This window comes from Mustela putorius, unplaced genomic scaffold (assembly GCF_011764305.1).
Source record: "Mustela putorius furo isolate JIRA1106 unplaced genomic scaffold, ASM1176430v1.1 tig00003834_pilon_pilon_pilon, whole genome shotgun sequence".
NCBI classification, from domain to species: domain Eukaryota; kingdom Metazoa; phylum Chordata; class Mammalia; order Carnivora; family Mustelidae; genus Mustela; species Mustela putorius.
Window position 1 is genome coordinate 94,759,361 of NW_025421987.1, and position 14,266 is coordinate 94,773,626.

Sequence of the window (14,266 nt, forward strand, 5' to 3'; positions counted from 1 at the left end):
CTCAGGAACACCTGGAGGGCAAGGCCTGTGAGCCTCAAGCTGTCCCTGTCTAACCAGTATATGAGATGCTAAGCAGCCTTGCACACAGGTGACCAGGGCTGTGATGGAGGCCACCAGGGCCTAGGAGACTCAGCCTTCATTAGAAATGCCACACGTCAGGCTGAGCGGGAGGCTTAAGGAAACAGCCAATCCTGCCCTTCTTCAGCTCAAGATATGGGGGTTCTCAGAAGCCATACAAAGTGAAGAGTGCCAGAGCCATTTCATATTCCACTCTATGGAAAAAAAGATGGGTCTTGCTCAAATACCACATACTTCTCAAAGCCTTCCCCAAGTTCCTCAGCCAAAGGTGCCCCTCCTTTGCACTCCCACAGCTCTGGGCTCATATGCCCCTGTATCAGTTATCTCCTATTGCACAACAAAGTTAACCTCAAACTTAGCAGCTGAATACAACAAAAATTTCTTATTTCCCAGTCCCGGAGACATGATGCTACTGGCTCGTAGGCTGCCATTGTCTCCCAGTTCATTTGTGAGGCTGCTGGTGGGCCTCAGGTCCTCTTGACTATTGGCCAGAGATGTCAATTCCTTCCCATGCAGGCTGCTCCACTGGGCAGCTCCTAACCTGGCAGCTGGCTTCCTCCAGAGCCTGGGCTCAGAGAGAGAAGAAAGGTATCCAAGATGGAAGCCATAGTGTCTTATGACATCATCTCAAAGTTATTCTGCCACCACTTTGCCATCTTCCATTCTCGAGAAGGACATCAATGAGCCCAGCCCATGCTCAACGAAGGGCACGAACACTAGAAGATGGGGCTCCCTCGGAGCCACCTGAGAGGCTGCCTACAGCACACTCCAGGATGGATGATCATGGTAGGACAGGAATTTCTCCTTCTCCCACTAGAAAATAAAGTCCTGAGAGCAAAACCCCCATAAGATCTCCCTCTTCTGCCCTCCCCTCCAATGAGAGGGGTCAATGACTGCTATGTATGTGGGGGCACAATCATGGGCTGGCCCACTTCCCACACCCCTGCCGGAGAGGTGGGCCCAGGTGGTCAGGTTAGGTGCCATGTGGTCCCACCTGCTGTGGTCCCAGCTGAATGGATGAACAGCAACAACAACAAAAAATCAACAATTTATGGCCTCTAGACTGTCCTGAAGAGTCTCTTGCAGGATCTAAAATGGAAAATACCAAGACATGCTGCCTGATATGGGGAAGTCGGGACAAACCAAAGCCCCATGCAAGCTTCAGTTCTGTGGGAACAGAAAAGAGCACATTTTTAAAAAGCGGCTATAGAGAGGATAAAATGTAGAAGTGCAGGCAGAAACAAAGATACCATGAGAGAGAGGGAAAGACAAAGAGTCACCAAAATTGACAGGTCCCCAGGACTGCCCCAAGTTTCATGCCTCCACTCCCAGCCATCCCATAATAACCCCTTTTCTTGTGTTGACTCAAAAGAGCCTCACTTTCTCCTGAGGGAAGGAGAAGGGAAAGAAGAGAATGGGGAGGAGGAAGTAAGGAAGGAAGGCATCTAGAGGTCACATCCAGTCAGGACCAGAAGGCTTACAAGAGGGAGGTCACTTGAGGTGAACGACCCCAGTCAGAAGCTCGCTGCTGCCCCAGGCACTGAGAGCTCCCTGAACTTCACAGTTCTGTGACTAATGACTCCAATGGACAAACTTTATTATGTGATAGATGATGCTTTAAAACAAAAACAAAAACAAAAACCAATATTGTATCTCGTTACCCCAGCTCAACGCAGACGGGAAACAATGACCCATTTCTTCCCACAGCCCCATACACCTCTCAAGGAGCAGTTATGTCCCAGAGCCTCTGATGTGAGTGAGATGAGGGCAGGAACCAGGCAAGCCTATTTAAGGAGACAGCCCTGAACCAAGGCAGGAAGCTAGTATGAGGGAGAGCAGTGGAAAAGCAGAGGCTGAAGTTACGGGGAGGCCTGTGGTAGCTGCCTGAAAGAGCAACCGGTCCTCAGAACACCACACCCTCCCCCCAGGCTGAGTCTATTCACTTAGTGGAATCCCTTGGCTGCTGAGAGTTCCTATCCATACCTTATGGGAATCATCCTCACCTACCACCCCCAAAGCCTTTCAGATTTTTTTTTTTTTAAGATTTTATTTATTGATTCAACAGAGGTCACAAGTAGGTAGAGGCAGGCAGAGTGAGAGAGGGGAAGAAGGCTCCCTGCTGAGCAGAGAGCCCGATGCGGGGCTTGATCCCAGGACCCTGAGATCATGACCTGAGCCGAAGGCAGAGGCTTAACCCACTGAGCCACCCAGGCACCCTGTCTTTCAGATTTTATAAAAAGTTAGAAAGGATTTTTTATTTAAAAAAAAAAAAAATCCAAGATGGTTAACCAACAGGCCCTGGTCACCAGCAAGCACACACACTGCTTGAGTCAAGAGATGGGAGTGCTCTCCTGCCAGGGGGTCCCCACACAAAGGTAGGCCAGAGAGGAGAGGCACACCTCATGCCAGCCCCGAAGGGGCTCATCCAGTACACTGGACTAAGGGACTTGGGACCTCACACCCCTGAAGAGGCCTCTGCCCAGACTGAGACCCGGGTTGCCCAGCACAGCCTCACCCAGAACACAGATTTCCTTCTGTGGCAGATGGTGCCCTTCTCCTCCTCAACCCTCAACTCCTCAGCCTTCAAGGCTGGCACAAATCTGCCTCATCTTCCTTAGTGAAGCCTGCCCTCTGAATTCTGATGGGACTGACAGTATCTGGTCTGCTCTCCAGGCAAACCACCCCACACGATCTCCCTTCAGCCCAGGCCCAGGGCTGCAGATCCTGACCCTTGGTCTACGAGCGTCCACCCGCGTGGTCTCTCCCCCAAACCAGAAGGTGAACTCCACAAGGGCAAGGCAGCAGCACCCACCCCAGTGCCCTGCCTGTGGTGGGGGGCAGCCAACCCTTTACAGGGGATGAGATGCCTAAAGAAAGGGCCGCTTGACCTCTTGACAACAAACACTGCCTCGTGCCTTTGCCTGGTCACCAATAATTTCCAAGAGGATCTTGAAAAGCTTTAAAAAAGACAGAATCTAATAGAGGGGACCAAAATGGAAGATATTCCTGTTCCAAATCAGCTTGGCAACTATTTTCATCAGCTTACAAAGAGCTTCTGGCATCAGTAGAAAGTGGTCTAGATCACATGACTATTTTTAGCACTTTATGACAGAACTGCTCGGCTGTCCCTCTTCAGAGTAAGGGGACTCGAATGCCTCAAGTTTGCTCCATGGGAGCTGCCAGAAAATAGTTTTTGCTAGAATCACTGGACACATGTTTATACCCTTGGTTCGGTACTTGCTCAGATGTTTTCACTCAGGCAAGTTCCCCATATCTGTTTCTCCTTTTGCTTCTTCCACACAAGAACTCCTGCAGGCCACACCACACTGAGCCCTGGCATTCGGGGCACCACATTGGATACCCCAGGAAATCAGCATCCATTGGATCTCCTCAAGGCTTTGGGGACCCATCAAGAAACAGTTGTCCAGAAAATTCAAGCTCTTAGTGGTGACTGACCCACAAGAAACATCCAGTTTCTAGACATTTTACTGGAGGCTACTGGATTTCACCCACGGGTGGTCTGAAAGGGGCTTCAGTAAAATCGGTAAGGCTCTGGCATACTGAGACCACCCACAAAACACACTCGTTTAAGATCCAAGCCTGAGAAATATTCACTCATTTAATTCACGAGACAAATACTTATGGAATACATGTGTGCTTGACATCTTCTAGGCTATGGGAACACGACAGTGAACCTATGTCCTGCCCTCACAGAGCCTACATTTGGGTGGAAGAAAGAGACCATCAAAAAAAATAATAAAGAAAGAAAGTAAACTACATTGTCTAGCAGCTGGCGATAAGGACTATGAAGAAAAATAAAGTAGGACATGGGATAAATAAAGTAGGGTCAGGGATGCCTCATTGAGGAAGTGACATGCAGACAAAGATCTGAAGAAGGCGAGGGAGCAGGCCCTGGGGGTTTCCACGGGGAGGGTGGTTCAGGCAGAAGCTGGCACAGATGCCGGCAAGTGAAAGAGCAGAGCTCGCTGTCTGCTGAGCTGACCTCATGGCTCGTGAGGCCTTCAGGCCCAGCGGGTGTCACAAACAACAGAAAGACAGGGAGCCATGGGTTACGAGCCTGGGACAGGCAGTCCGCAGGTAACACTCCCACCAAAAGCTCCTGAACAATGATAAAAACCGCCAGACTGCAGTCCGTGGCGCAAGCTGGCCAGTCTGCGTGCTGGATCCTTATCCAATCCCTCAGTCTTTAGGTAAGGACCTACCATCTGGGCAGGAAAGAGCCTCACCCGTGGGCTAACAGAGAGATGGTGACTCCGTTAGAACTTCTAGTCAGCTATAACTGGTGTTGCCTCTTGGGGCCACACAGAACACACCTGCTTCCTCTTTCCAGGATAGCCCTTCACAAAATGGCATGTCTTCTCTGGTGTGGAGGCCCAGTTCCTTCAACAGTTGATTTCAAGATCCCTCAGCCACCTTCAGGGTCACCTCCTCTGAAACACTCCCATTTGTCATTGCCCTGAGGGTGCCCTGCTTGCAGAGGGGCACCAGACATCAATCTCTCTCCTTCCCAACAGCTCTGTCTCCAGTGTCTCCGCCATGATTCACGATTCTTTAATCCTTCTGGGTCTGAGGTAAACATTGAGTAAGACACTCATGGAGGGAGTCACAGTCCAACGTCCAACCAATAAAGTAGTGACTAACTAAAATGCCATACCCGATGACACGGCCTCCTGGCTGTGCTGCAGAGAGAGGAGGAAACACTGACAGGACGGCCCCCACCCCCACAGAGAGAGCCTCGCACAGATGTGTAGTTATTACCCTTACTTGAGAGCAGCACTTCTTAAAGTAAGGTCATGCAACAGCCCTGTCTCAGACCGTGAATGGGTATTCCTCCAAATGTGTTCGGTAATAAGCTGTACTTGAAAAAGAATGCTGGGTTGAAGCAAGCTACATTTTTTTTTTACTTTAGGACTCAGAGCTTCGGAGTTTGCTGGTATGCACCTGGGCCTCCAAGAGGAAAAGTATGGACACCACATGTGCTGAGGCACTAGGACACTTCACGCTCATCTCTGCCTGCCTTTGTCATAACTCCACCACATGTGCACAACCCCCACTCTCCACGCAAAGCCTCAGCACCTCCAACAGATCACTGCCTATACTCAGTGTTTTTCTGGCCAGAGAACTCAGAGACAGCCCTGTGACCCCCACTCCTGAGGAGGTGTCTGAGACATGGAGACAGAGGAACAGCAGATCAGGAAGTCAAGGACCAATTTATTATTAGCGGGGTGTGATGGAGAATTCTCTGGCAAGCCAGGCTGGAGAATACAGCTGAAGCCCAAAGTCTCAGTGGGACCCGCTCTCCTCCTGCTGAAGGAAGCATGAGGGGCTTTCCCCGCCCCATCCTGCTGAGGCAGCCCTGTCCCAGTTCACCTCTCCTGCCTCGAGAGTGGGAATAAAACTCCACAGGAAAGGAAAGCCACATTCATATTTGTGACCTTTTACACAGGGACTATGTCCACTGGTAAACAGGGTCCTGGAATCAGATTCTGTTTTGCCTTCCTCTGGTGAGCAATCAGGGAAGGGGGCAGCTCTCCCTCTCCCCAATATCTGATAGCTAAGATGGCAGGGGGTAGGGTAAGAACTCACTCCCAGGATGGCAGACCTGTATCCACACTAAACCACCCCCATCTGTCCTCAGGCCACTCTACCCCAAAGTATACAGAGCCCAGAGAGCTAACTGTGGATACAGGCACATGCTGGCCAGCACTTTTCACATTAAGGATTTTAGAGACTGGAAAACCATTTAAAACAGTATCAATGAGTTTAGGAGCCCCTTATTTCTGAATTATTTCTGTTTCCTCCTGATATTGAGGTTGATGGGGGAGGGGTAGAGAAGAGGCCAAAATTCGCACTCCTTCTCCTCCAAACCCCAGGCTCCAGAATGCATGAACATCCCCCTACAGAACCCTTCCCACTAGATGCATGTCTGCCTTGCTGATGGATAACTAGACATTGACTAACGATTTCCAATTTGGTTTCAAAATTATGAAGTCCACAAAAAAGCCTTTGAAAACCTTCTCTACCTTAGAAATAGCCATGTACGAAGAGTAGAGAGCATTAAAGACCTTCCATGGTAATAAGTAAGGATATAAAAAGCACAGAATAATCCAAACTGAATATGGCTTTTACTACATTTGCCAAATTTCACTTAAGAAAAAAACAATGCGATTTTAAAGGCTTTCCTGGGAAGGTTGTACACCGACCCCAGTATTCCAAAATGTGAATGAATGATCGATGAATGAAAGGAGAGCTGCCAGCCTGCAGGCCCCCACTCTGGTTTTGTCCCAGCCCTGCCTCCATTCCTTCTATAAAGGACCTATAAACCTGAGCTGAGCAGCACTTGAACACAAATTACCCCAAGTTCTGCACCAGCCTTTCCTGCCCAGTGCCACACTGGTCCAAAGCAGACCCAAGACTGTCCTCCAAAGAGTCCAGCCTCCGGACCATGAGGCCCCAGTGACAGACTGCTGAAACAAGGACCCCCAGGGTGATGGCACCCAAGATGCTAGGAGAAGGGGGGGCTGGGAGGGCTGGGTCCACCCCTGATTCCAAACCAATCAGCTTTGTCCTGATTTCCTAGGACAGAAAACATTGCTGGCTTCAAGGACATGACACGGGACAGAGGAGGCTGGGCCCCAAGTCTCACATTTTCCAGAAATTTGAAACACCGTGCCCTTGCCTGGTCTTCTTGCACATACTAGTCTCCTCAGGAAACACGAGCAGGATGGGGCTACGGTGGTCAGAACAACATGCTAGGACTGTGCAGATTTCAGCCCCGATTCTGGGAGCTAATGGAAAAGTTCTTCTGGCGGGTAAGGGAGAGGAAACGTTTTCAGTGGCATCACTCCATTTCCAGCTCACAGTAACCCTGAGAGGAAGGCATGGCCCTTGGAGATAAGAGGAGACATGCCTTGTCCAGATCACACAGAAAATGTCCATATCCCTTATCAGAAGCTCTTCCCAGAAGGCAAAAAGTGTGTGGTCTAAGAGCCTGAGAGTCCCTCCAGCCCCACACCCCGGGTGCTGTGTTTGCAGGCATGCCTCCTCATCGCCACCCAAATGGCCAATAGCTCCTGGGCGCTCACCATGGGCTAGGCACAGGGCTGAGCACTGTTACAGGTACCGTCTTGGCAATCCTCTGAGGCAAGTCCTGTATCATCCCCATTTTACAGCCGGGGAAGCTGAATTCCAGAGAGGTGGCAAGCTAAGTGTTCAAAACCCACTACAAATACTAACCCGCTGAACTCTCATAACCACCCCATGAGATGTGAACTGTTATCTCCATTTTACAGAGGAGAAAACCACAGACATAGATAGTTCAGTAACTTGGCCAGAGTCACATAACAGGCCAGTGATGGTGCTGCTGGGGACATAGGAACAGTGGCCCCTGGCCCATGTTTCCAACCACCGTCCCACATGGCTTCTTTCAAGTAACTTCCTTTGTTAGCAAATCTAGTGAGTCAAGAGAGCAGCAACCTGCACCCAGCTCAGTCTGACCCCAAGCCCGAACTCCTTTTCTCTGACACCCCTTTCGGCCTGCTTCAGACCTGCCTGGCAAAGTGTTCCCTGAACACACTGGGCCTGGAAGTCGAGGGAAGCTCGGACATGATCATCTCTTGACCAGCACAGTAGAGTGGGGCCTACCCTCTGGAATGAGGAAGCAGTCTTTCCAAGTCTCTGGGCTCCCATGGACCATGTCTGGCAGTATGAGGAGGCAGACATCACCAGCAGGACATGGATAGAGCCCAAGCAATAGATACATACCCTCTGAAAAGTGGCCATCCATAGTCTTAAAGCACAGGCTGAGGCAAATAAGAGGAACTTCACAGTCGAGAAATCAAACAAGTACTAGCTCAGCAAAGGAGATCAAGGCCAACATCAACAGTAATAAATCACATACTCTAGATACGCTGCAACATGTTATTGATACAACAGGATGAAAAATGGCACTTTACCACTGTGTTCTTCTTCCCAAAAAGTCTTAACTCCCGTCTAGTGATGAGAAAAACACCCGACAAATCCCAACAGAGGAACATTCTATAAAATATCTGACAGGTACTCCTCAAAACTGTCAAGGTCATCAAAAACAGTAAGGCAAGTTGTAGAAAATTCCCTGGCCAAGAGAAGTCTAAGGAGACATGACAATTGAATGTAACATGGGATCATGGAACAGGAAAGGACATTAGGTTAAAACGAACACACACTGAAAAAAGTGTGGGCTTTAGTTAGTAATAATGTATCAATATTGGTTTATTAATTGTAACCAACATACCATACTAAGGTTATATGCTAATAATGGGGAAAGCTGAGTATGGAGTACATACCAACTCTCTGTACTGGCTTCATCATTTTTCTATAAATCTCAAACTTGTAAAAAATCCAACACTTAGATAAAAACATATAGGGAGACAGACATAGAGAAGCTACAAAGGCCCAAAGTGCCAAAGGTCCAAGGGGACTCTGTGAACCTAGAGTGAAGACACGCACAAGCACGTACACAGACACGTGCAAATATCTGGAGGGCTAGACACCGAACAGAAAACTCTGGAATATACAGAAAGCAGACACCCACACTGCCGACATGGCCAGCACGCTCCTGACTTGTGTCCAGAGGATTATGTGCCCCAAGGACACTCAGAGGATACCGGGGTGCAGGGTACAAAGCAGCTGAGGGAGCCCAATACCTGCTTTGACTAGCTGGGGAAACCGAGGCTGGGAGAGAAGTGGTGTTGGACAACCTAGGTCCTAATCTCTTAGTCACTGGGTAACTTTGCTGAAATGCCCTCCCATTTCTGGGCTTCATGCTATCCATCTGTAAAATGGGCATATTCACTGCACAGTCCTCTCCACCTAACTTGGCACTAGGTTTTTCTCCTGCTGGCAAATGTGGGGCACAAGTGCTGGCGATCTGGACAGCCAGAGGGGTATATGACTTGGTGTTTCTTCAGGTGTACAGTCATAATCATCACCATCATCGTCATTAACATATCACTGTTCAATATTTTTCCACACTGACCTCCTCTCACAATAGCCTGGAAGCAAGGAAGAAAGGGTCAAGTTACCCCCAGTGCATAGATGAGGAAAGCCAGGCTGGAGAGGGCTATGATGTGGGGAACCTGAGCTTGAATGCCTCCCCCACACCTGAGTCCCTCCTCACAACGAAGCCAAAAGCTCTGCTGTCTCTCCAGAGCTGTCTGCCTTCTCACCTTGACTGAGTTTTACCTCACTTGAAGCAGAACTGAGTATTCTCTGCTCACCCCAAAGCCCCGGGCATAGGGCTGGGGGCATCGTTCTCAATTCAGTGTTCAGAGTAAAGCAATCAGATGGGGCTAATTTACACTAAAGTGTGAAGGACTGCCAGGCTAGTGGTACTGTGACAGGACTATCTGCATGGTTTTGCAGTTTACAACCTCCTAACTGAGCTCCAAATGGAAGACTATCTGCTCTGCCTACTCTCATAATTCTACTTCCTCTTGTTTTGGACCCATTAAGCTGTTAAAAGCTGCCACTTAGGTCCTCACTGGCCTTAGAGCAGCCAGGACAATGTCAGTGTCATAACTTCTGTGGCCTCCAGGCTCTCATGCAAAGGCTGGAGATGCCTGCCAGGGTTTACATTCCACGTTTACAATATGCTTGGTACACACAGTTACACGTTCACACACACATACACATGGGGACACTCGAGCCTTGCTGCTGCTTAAGGCCAGGGAGTCCACATGTGGTTCTCTCACAGCCCAGCCCATACTCAGTAAGGGGAGGCAGCTGGACCCCACTAACTCCCACAGTGATCCACTCCCCATCTCAGACACATCAGCCTTCCAAAAGCACAAGTCTGGTCAGGTTCCTCCATGTCAGGAATGCCCACCAAAGTCTCCCATGGACAAGAGCCAGCCCCTCAGCCTGGCATCCAAGCTTCCATGGCACATGCCAGCCTCTTTCACCCAACTTCTTTACCACTACTTTCCAACACGGGCTTTGATACAGTCATCAAAACAGGCAGTATGCCATTTCCCAAAGGCACACCGTAACTTCCCAACTGCCTCATCTGCTCACTACCCATTTCAAACAATGACTCTTCACCCACCCTTCAAAGCCCACCTCAAGTACCACCTCCTCCGTGAAGCCCTCGTCCTTCATGCCAGATGCCTGGAAGTCATCCCCTTGTGAAACTCTCAGCACTGTGTGTGGCTCTCGTGGTTTTCTTTCTTTTTTAAAAGATTTTATTTATTTGAGGGAAACAGAATATGAGCAGTGGGGAGGAGCAGAAGGAGAGAGAAGCAGACTCCCTGCCAAGCAGGGAGCCTGATGCAGGGCTGCATCCCAGGACCACAGGATCATCATTAGTGCTGAAGGCAGATACCTTACCAATGAGCCCCCCGGGCATCCCTCTCCCCTGTGGCTTTCTTGATGTCCCACCCTAATGGCCAGGCCATGCAAGCCATCCCACTGCCATAAGCCCACGAAGCGGGAGCCTGGAGAGCATCTCTGAGACACCACAGTGGCCAGCACCACACCACGCACATCCTAGACCCTCAGCAAAGCAGGTCTATTGGCAAAGGGTTGACCCAGGACAGAAGAACCTTCCAAGAGAGACTTCTAGGGCATCGGGGCAGCCTTAACGACTGCTGACTATCTGGACACCTACCCTCCCTGCCCAGGGAGAACACCACAACCACAGGCCAGGCATCGTGGCTAAGGCTCAGTGACGCCTATTTTTATGGCCCCTATTGCTCAGCTGGAGCCAACAGCTCCTTGGAGCCGCACGACACAGGAGAGGGAAGCCGGAGGGCCCTGAGGGGCTGTTTTTCACTCCCTCCAGCTCCAGTTGGGCAAAAATGTTTTCTTTTCCATTGCATAAAGATGCTTCCAACGGTGGCAAACCTAATAGCACTAAGATGAGGAGAGAAAAGCCCCGTGGGTGTGAGTGAGGAGCAGAGTGGCTGCCTGTCAGTGGCAGGACGGGCCAGCCACATGTGACCCTGCCAAAAGGCAACCAGAAGGAAAATGAGCTCTGACCAAAATCGGAGCCAGCACATTTGGTGGGCAGGACCCCTTGGTCCTCACTCTACAGACACGATCTAGGTGGTGCTGCTTCAAGAGAGACAATCAGAGCAAAACACACGGGGTTAACCACCCCCCACCGAGCCCAGCCAGGCCCCCTCCACAGGGCTGCAGCAAGGAGCCAAGATGAGGAGAGAGGAAACCAGGTTTTATAAGCTTTGTGGGGCTACATGGGTGTGGGAGGCTAGCCCCGCAGGTCTGTCAGAATGAGCATGGGACAGATCACCAGAACCAGGCCAGGAGGCCCAGTGTGCCTTCTGACTCAGAGCAGTGCCCCGATTTCAGCTCCTTGCTTCCTATCTTGGCGAGGGGACAGGAACTGTGCTGACACTTGTATGTGGCTGCCGGAGGTCCCCCTGAGAGGCCAACAGCAGTGAGCAGAGAAAATCCTGCAGACCCTCCCATGTGCAGGCTGGTGACCCAGGGACAGGGGGAAACTGACATAGGATGGCTTTGTAAGGGTCACCTCTGGCCCAGTGACCCCAGCTATGGGGAGTTACCATAAGGAAATAATCCTAATTAGAGAAAATTATCTTTATGTATTTGGATATTAATCACAGTATAATTTATGACTGTAAAGCAAAACAAAAAAACAAAACAAAACAAAAAACCCACAAAGTGCCAGGTAACTGAGAACAGGGAAATGATAAAGTGAACCGGGGTTCATCTACTCAATGGAAGCATTCAAAAATTTTTCCAAGACTGTAACCACACAGAAAATGGTGATGAGTCACATTAATTGAGAATGTCATGACATGGCTTTCCTTGCACCATTTCTTTCATCCTTTGAGCTTAATGTCCAAGTTCATATTGTGATATGCACAGAAAGATGGACAATGTTTTAATATATGGCATAACTCTTACTTCACCTAAGTTTTTAAAAAGCTATATGCTGGGAACATATTAGGAGGTAACGAAGGAGTTCGTGTTTATGTAGTAGTAGAAGGATAACTTTTTCTATTCTTATGTAGTTTTCAGATATTCTTTTAAGAAGGTTACATTTAAAATAGAGTAAGTAAATAGGGGGCCTGGCTGGCTCAGTCAGTTAAGCATCTGCCTTCAGCTCATGTCATGATCCTAGGGTCCTGGGATTGAGCCCCACATCAAGCTCTCTGCTCAGTGGGGAACCTGCTTCTCCCTCTCTCTCTGCGCCTGACTGTGCTTTCTCTCACTTATGCTCACACTTGCTCTGTCACTCTCAAATAAGTAAAGTCTTAAAATAGAATAAGATAGAATAAGTAAACATCTCTTCAGGGTGGTTCAGGTGCAGAAGGGTGAGCCCACTGCTCCAAGAGGGGATGGAGAGGACAGGCTTGCACACAGAGAACTAACTGGGATGTCCAGGGCAAGACAGGACCTCCTGAGATGTAACTCGGCGGAATGTAAGCTGTTCTGACCCAGCCTTCCTGGGTGGGACCAAGGACTTGTGACCCACCCCACTCCCTTCTCACTTTCCTAGAGGAAGAAGAACTCTGTGAAAGAAACAAAATAACTAAAACAGCAAAAATGAACCAATTGTACAAGAACAAAACCATCAACAAAGCACAAAACACTGATTTCTAAGATTAAAAAAAAAAAGAATACCAAAAAGGCAATAGTAAAGAGCCAGGACAGACTCAAGGCAGCATGAAGCGTGCATGAAAACAAAGCATCCTTCCAAACCTCACAGGATGTGCCAAAGGACCTGGCCAGTAGGAGTTTCTCAGGCTGCCAAGTGCTATGTGGCGGCCAGACTGCTCAGCAGAGACACCCAGACCCCACAGGAACTCCGGGACTGCTGGCTTCTTGTTATGGCCACCAGATTTTAGTAACTCTCAGGAACTCTCTTCATAGGAAGTGGACTTTGGGCGCAACACACTGTCATTTGCCTGAAGAACCCAAGAGAGGATTCAGTGTTTGGGCACCTCCCCTCCTTCCCCACAGGACACAGGCCCCTCAGGGGCATGAACCGCACTTGGAAGGACACCAGCATCTGATCTACTGCAAAGACAGCAAAGCTCTGGCCACAGCCTCATCCCAGCAGGCACTGCCCACCCCTCCCGGGGACAAGACCAGGCTTCAAGGCAGAGGGACGGCAGTCTGGGGGCTCCCTAACACTGCGAGGTGCCATCTGCCTGGTCCCCCCTGACACTGCGAGGCACAGCCAGCTTCTCTGCCTTCACCAGCCCCAGGAAGCTGTGTTTCCCCTCCCTCTGGGGGCCCCAAAAGCATGACCTGGCCTGGAGTTTAGCCCATGCTGGGAAGTGACCTACCAGCCGATGAGGGAGGAAGGAGGGAAGGGAGGGAGTGAGGAGAAGTCGGGGACAGCTCCTCCCAGATCTCCTCCTGGGTCCTTCCCTCACAGCATTTCACTGAACTAATCATGCATGCAGGACAAGACTGGCTGGATCCTAAAGGCCCCTCTCATCAAGATGTTTCAAATGAGTTTAATCATGGAGTCCTCCGACCACATAGAATCCTGTTCCAAAGCTTCATCCATGCAGTAATCAGGAAGGACTGCTGGATGGAGGGGGGGGCAGGGTAGAAGCAAGGGGTAGGATAAAGGTAGAACCCCTCTTCCCTTGGCTCCCCCGGACCGCCAAAACCCACAGGGGGATTCCTGTAGGCTGGGACTCTTCCAAATACAAGCCAAATAAATTGCTCACTAGATCAGCACCCTTTATCTTCTCATTTGGTAGGTCGGGAAACTGAGGCCTGGAGAGGCTAAGTGGCTCAGCAAAGGCACACAAGTGGTTGGCAGCAGGGCTGGGACTAGCACCGTGTCTGTCTCCCGCTAGAACCCAGGACAGCGGCAATACCCTCCTTCCATCTGCATTCCCCATGGTGCTAGCACTGGTCCTACCCTGAGGGACCACTCACAGCACACTGGAGGGGACAGAGCAGCTGCTGTTTAGAGAAGCGGGCCTCCAACTCAGCCTGACTGGGGCCCAAATCCCAGCCCTGCCGCTTAAAGGGCTGTCTGACCCTGGCCAAGCCCACCTCTCAGTCTCCCAGCTATGATGGCACAGCGCTGGGGGCAGGAATCGGTGAACTCACAGAGCTGCACAAATGCTAGCTCTTCTCCCGCGCCGCCCTCTCTCCTTCAGACCCCACCCTGCTCAGCAAA

At 50.1% G+C, this 14,266-nt stretch overlaps 1 protein-coding gene and 1 long non-coding RNA gene across 3 annotated transcripts in view; one reads left to right on the forward strand and one right to left on the reverse strand.

The window, feature by feature from the left end:
* XXYLT1 (xyloside xylosyltransferase 1) overlaps positions 1-14,266 on the reverse strand; it is a 155,371-nt gene that overhangs the window by 111,957 nt on the left and 29,148 nt on the right. The gene's annotated exons all lie outside the window — the stretch shown is intronic.
* On the forward strand, positions 742-5,154 carry LOC123394309. The gene is made up of 2 exons (XR_006609019.1): positions 742-864; positions 5,009-5,154. It is a non-coding gene; the product is annotated as an uncharacterized LOC123394309 (long non-coding RNA).